This window comes from Mesocricetus auratus, unplaced genomic scaffold (assembly GCF_017639785.1).
Source record: "Mesocricetus auratus isolate SY011 unplaced genomic scaffold, BCM_Maur_2.0 Super-Scaffold_100004, whole genome shotgun sequence".
NCBI lineage: Eukaryota > Metazoa > Chordata > Mammalia > Rodentia > Cricetidae > Mesocricetus > Mesocricetus auratus.
The window spans coordinates 52261355-52266845 of NW_024429189.1; the positions used below are offsets into that span (position 1 = coordinate 52261355).

At 44.9% G+C, this 5491-nt stretch overlaps 1 non-coding gene and 1 pseudogene across 1 annotated transcript; one reads left to right on the plus strand and one right to left on the minus strand.

Moving 5' to 3' along the window:
• Positions 1 to 269: 269 nt before the first annotated feature.
• Positions 270 to 1170, minus strand: LOC101827629 (annotated as a pseudogene).
• A 3177-nt stretch (positions 1171 to 4347) lies between these two features.
• On the plus strand, positions 4348 to 4479 carry LOC121140588. Its single transcript, XR_005877512.1, has one exon. It is a non-coding gene; the product is annotated as a small nucleolar RNA SNORA69 (small nucleolar RNA).
• Positions 4480 to 5491: the final 1012 nt, after the last annotated feature.

Sequence of the window (5491 nt, forward strand, 5' to 3'; positions counted from 1 at the left end):
GTATATAACGTGTAGTCTTCCCACCATCTGCCTGGGTCCCAAGCTATCTCAGTCCCCAAATAACACATGAGACACTGTATTAATTATAAATGTGTTGGCCGTTGCTATGGTTTCTTAACGGCTAGCTCTGACTTAAATATTAGCCCATAACTGCTAATCTGAATATTTCCATGTGGGCTTCTCTCTCTCTCTCTCTCTCTCTCTCTCTCTCTCTCTCTCTCTCTCTCTCTCTCTCTCTCTCTCTCTCTCTCTCTCTCTCTCTCTCTCTCAACAGATTTAATACACTTTATTTTTCTTGTATGAAAACCCTTATGTGGTGGCCACAGCTGGAGCCTGGGTCATCTGAGCAGAGACTCTGGTGTGGGCTTTCACAAGATGGTCCGTGAATTCCTGATAAGGAGACTTGGTAAACACAGTCTCTTTCCAGAGGTCGGGGGTCAGGTAGCTGTAGGTCTTAGAGATGGCATCAAAGGTGGCCCTGGCAAAGTTGCCCAGGGTAGCAATGAAGCCCCTAGCTGATGTGTAGCAGTCATCAATACTGGCCATCATCAGTAGCTTCTTGGGCACAGGAGCAGAGATGATGCCAGTGCCTCTGGGGGCAGGAATGAGACACACCAACACAGAGCCACAGCGGCCTGTCACTTTGCATGGGACAGAGTGGGGCTTGCCAATCTTGTTCCCCCAGTAGCCTCTCCACACAGGGACAATGGAAAGCTTGGCCAAGATGATGGCCCCCGGGATGGCTGTGGCTACCTCCTTGGAGCACTTAACACCAAGACCAACATGACCATTGTAGTCCCCAATAGCAACAAAAGCCTTGAACCTGGTGCGCTGGCCAGCCTGAGTCTGCTTCTGTACTGGCATGATTTTTAGAACCTCATCCTTTAGAGATGCGCCCAGAAAAAATCAATAATCTCGGATTCCTTAATGGGCAGGGAGAACAGATAGATCTCCTCCAGGGACTTGATCTTCAAGTCCTTAACCAGGCGGCCCAGCTTGGTGACAGGGATCCACTCCTTGTCTTCGGCTTTTCCTCCACGAGCCCCGAGGCCTCGACCGCAGCCCCTGAGACCACTGCCCAAGCCTCTATGGAAGCCGCTGTGGCCTCCTAATCCCCGGCCCCTGGGGTCCTCCGGGCCCTCCTGATGCTGCATTGGCGTCATCCGCCATTTGGTGTTTTCCCGAAGTAGAAGCCTCATGGTCTTCTCTTACCAGAGAAAGGGTCCGGACCTCTCACTTCTTCCACTTCCTACATCGTGACTGATTGTGCCTGTTTCCCAGAATCCTCCTCGACTCCTAGTCCTACCTATCTTGCTTCCCTATTGGCCAACAGTGCTTTATTTAATCAACCAATAGACACAGAAGGACTTCCCCCATCGTAGTACGTATGTATTTGGTTATTTGATTTTCCGAGACAAAGTTTCTGACTGCTTCTGTTTCCCAAGTGCTGGGATTAAGGGCATGAACCTCCACTGCCTTCATGGGATATAATATATACATATATATATGTATATATATATATATATATATATATATATATATATATATATGGTTTTTGAGATAGGGCTTCTCTGTAACAGCACTAGCTATCCTGGAACTAGCTATGTAGATCAGGCTAGCCTCGAACTCAGAGATCCACCTGCCTTTGTCTCCTGAGTCCTGGGATTAAAGGTGTGTGTCACCACGTATGTAATATTGTAATGATTTATTTATGTGTGGGAGTGTTTTGACTGCATGTATGTCTATGTACCATGAGTATGCAGTGCCCAAAGAGACCAGAAGAGGGTGATGGACCCTTTGGAACTAGAGTTACAGAGAGCTGTGAGCTGTTACCGGGGCACTGAGAGCCAAGCCAGGTCTTCTGTAAGAGCAGCAAGTGCTTTTACCATAGAGCCATTTCCAGCCCCAGCATTTAAGATTTTAAAACACTTGATGTCTGTTCTAGTGTAGCAGGTTGGTGTTCACGGTTGCGGTAACGGGGCTACAACATTTCACAACGATCCAGGAGAAGGGCTAAGGATATAAATGAAGACAAAGACAGTGGCTCATTTTTGCAAGGAAAATGGTGTTTATTTTAACAAGAATGGAGCCTTATATACCAGTGGCAGGCATGGTGGAGAACCACCAAGGCAGAAGCCTACATTCCCAGAGCCCTCTGGCAAAAGGTGGGCCAATAACAGGAATGCTCAAAATCTCAGTGGACACCTAAAGGGATAAGATGTGAATGAACTTCAAGTGGTTGATGCCTGGTGGTTACTCGTGACTGGTGGAGCTTGACTACCGTTCAAATTGTGCTTTCTCTCCTCCAGCTGTGCCAGGACTTTGACGGGCAGGTTTTGAAGTGGGGTCACAGACAGGTGGTGGCGGCACATGCCTTTAATCCCAGCACTTGGGAGGCAGAGACAGTTAGTTCAAGGTCAGCCTGGTCCACAGCGAGAGTTCCATGACAGCCAGGGCTACCCAGCAAAACCCTGTCTCAAAAAAACAAAAAAACAAAAAGATTAGGGGTATGAATAATCTCACTCAACTGTTTTCTGTTTGTTTGTTTTTCGTTGTTTTTTTATTTTTTGATCAGGTATCCAGTGCCTGGAAAATACAAGGCTGCTAACTAAACTTCATCTGCTCACTCAAGCAATGGTGTGAGGGCTTGTGCCTCCCTGCAGCTGTGGAAAAAGGCTCTGCAGATAAAAATCATTCGACCAGAAAGGCAGCTGGGCCAGTGCAGGGATCAATAGTAACTAAGGTACTTTGTCCCTAGTGTAAACAATCACAGTAGGAAGCCCAGCATCCGCAATTCAAGCTGTTTCTTTGAATGGTGTGAAGGAAGTGAAAGCTTCATTTCTTCCCAGGGGGAAAATAGCTGTAATGGTAATACCAAAGGTGTTCTCCCTTCACACCCAGGTGAGTCTAGAGGTTGGAAAACTTCTCGATAACAAAAGCTGAAGCTTTACAAAAATAAAGTATTTACACTGCTCATTGTCTCCCCAGAAACAAGTCAGTCACAGAGAGCTAGACAAAACTCATTGATGGGCACTTGGAATAAAGGTTAATAAGTAAGTAGATACAAATGGATAAAATTTAATTACACAGAAAGAGGACACTCAAAGGTCTCACACACACATACATGCTCTTATTGTCCTAAAACGTGGCCTAAGAGAAAATCTAAATCTTTGAAGGTAAATTGAGTGTAGACTCACAGGCCAAATAATAACCTAGAAGAGACTGGTTTTTTTTTTTGTTTGTTTGTTTGTTTTGTTTTGTTTTGTTTTTTGAGACAGGGTTTCTCTGTGGCTTTGGAGGCTGTCCTGGAACTAGCTCTTGTAGACCAGGCTGGCCTAGAACTCACAGAGATCCGCCTGCCTCTGCCTCCCGAGTGCTGGGATTAAAGGTGTGTGCCACCAACGCCCGGCTAGAAGAGACTGTTTAATGTCATCCTTTATGTCTTGTGTTTGTGTTACCCATTGGGACTCTACTGTCACAATTATTAACATATCAGTCTATCACCTCTACCATGACACATACCTGTCTAAATAAATAAATATGAAATACCATACGAAAAGCTGTTTTCCTGCTGTGATGGCTGATTAAATGTCAAGTTGCCACTAATTAGAGTCACCTGGGGAGAGGGAGCCTCAGTTGAGGAATCACCTGTGTAGTTGTGCCGTCCCCTTGGAAGGTAGTCCTGTAAGAAAGCCACTGAGTGTGTCCGAGGGAAGCAAGCCAGTGAGCAGCCTTCCTCTCTGGTCTTCATGTCCTGCTCCAGCTTCCTACCTATCTCGAGTTCCTGCAGAACCTGTAAACTAAAAGCTCTTCCTCCTCAAGTTACCCTTGGTTATGATGTCATCCCAGCAACAGAAGTGCACTAGAACACCTGCCTAAGGCCTGCCCTTCTGTGCTGAAAATTAGGAAATGTGAGCGGAGATAACAAGACAAATGAGGGCAGATCGATGCTTACCTTCCATAGGAGCCAGAAAGACTGGAAGAAAGTAGGGAAGGGAATTCCATTCTTAAGACAATTCGTTGTTATTTAGTGTAAAGCTTGTGTGACAATTTAAAAAGCTACTGGTTCATTTTGAACAAAACTACAGTTAATGCATTTCCCACCAATAATACTTAAATGTAGATCCTTTATGGTCTGGTCATATCTACAAACTACAAAAGGCAGTAGATGTTACTGAACGTGGCCAAAGCTGCACAAAATTCAGATACACAGGAACTAAGTTACACTCATTATTTGACCTTTCATTTTCTTGTTTTCAGCCACATCCTGTTTTTGTTATATAATTACCAATGGAATCCTGGGCAAATCCCTCCTCTCTGAGTCTTAGTTTCACTTAATACAACTGGTAAGCAGGTCACAATGACAGTGCTTCATTTTGGGTGAGTACTGTCATTATCCTGCTGAAAGAAAAGCCATGTTGATTATTTCTGATTTTGCCATTCTGGGGGTAAAATCATGACACCTTTTAAAAAAAAATACAGCTGGTGTTAGGCTTGTTTGTATGAATAGAACATTGTAGAGGTTCAATGCATTTCAGGACAGTGACCGGTTAACAATCATGGTTATTGTTTTATTACCACATTGTACACTGCTCTGCTGCTTGCTGTGTGAAGAACAAGTTTTTGAGCCTTTCATGGAAGGAAGCGCAGACAACCATTGTTTAGAAGTAAATCTCACATGCACATGCACTCACATGCACGCACACTCACATTTTCAGTTGGCTGACTTTGTAGGAAGACCAGACCTCAAAATGACTTCTATTTTGTGCTCACATACCATGGGGCAAACTTTTTCTGAAAGGACACACCAAGAGAAGGACCTACAGTTAGGGGCTCTCAAAACAGTTTGCAAGTCACTCCTTCCGAGTCCCCCTAATGTCCTCTCTAGCTCCGTGGCAGAGTACTTGCCCATTTGGCATGCTCAAGGTCTTGGGTTTAGTTACCAACACTGCAAAAATAGTAAGTAAAAGGCCATTGAATTATAATAAGTAAACAAGACTGAACAGCAAAGAGGGGAGTGCTAAAGCAGAGCATGAGCGGAAGAGAATAAACACACGCTGGGTGAGGCAGCTCAAGGGAAAAAACCACAATAAACCGGGCGGTGGTGGCGCTCGCCTTTAACCCCAGCACTCGGGAGGCAGAGGCAGGCAGATCTCTGTGAGTTCGAGACCAGCCTGGTCTACAAAGTGAGTTCCAGGACAGCCTCCAAAGCCACAGAGAAACCCTGTCTCGAAAAACCAAAAAAAAAATCAGAATAAAAGTAAAAAAGAAATGTCAAGCACAGACAAGCACTCCGGTATTAAGTACAAGGGACACAAAGAGCATCCCTCGGTTTAAAAAGACTGCAGAAGACAAAATGGGGATTTCAGGAAGATAGTAACAAATGGATGACTCTAAGTTCACAACAGTTAGGAAGAAAAATGAAGGTGCAGCAGAAATTCCATCACCTGAGGTGGAGGCTGTCTGGCTTCCACTAGGAACATTAGGAAAC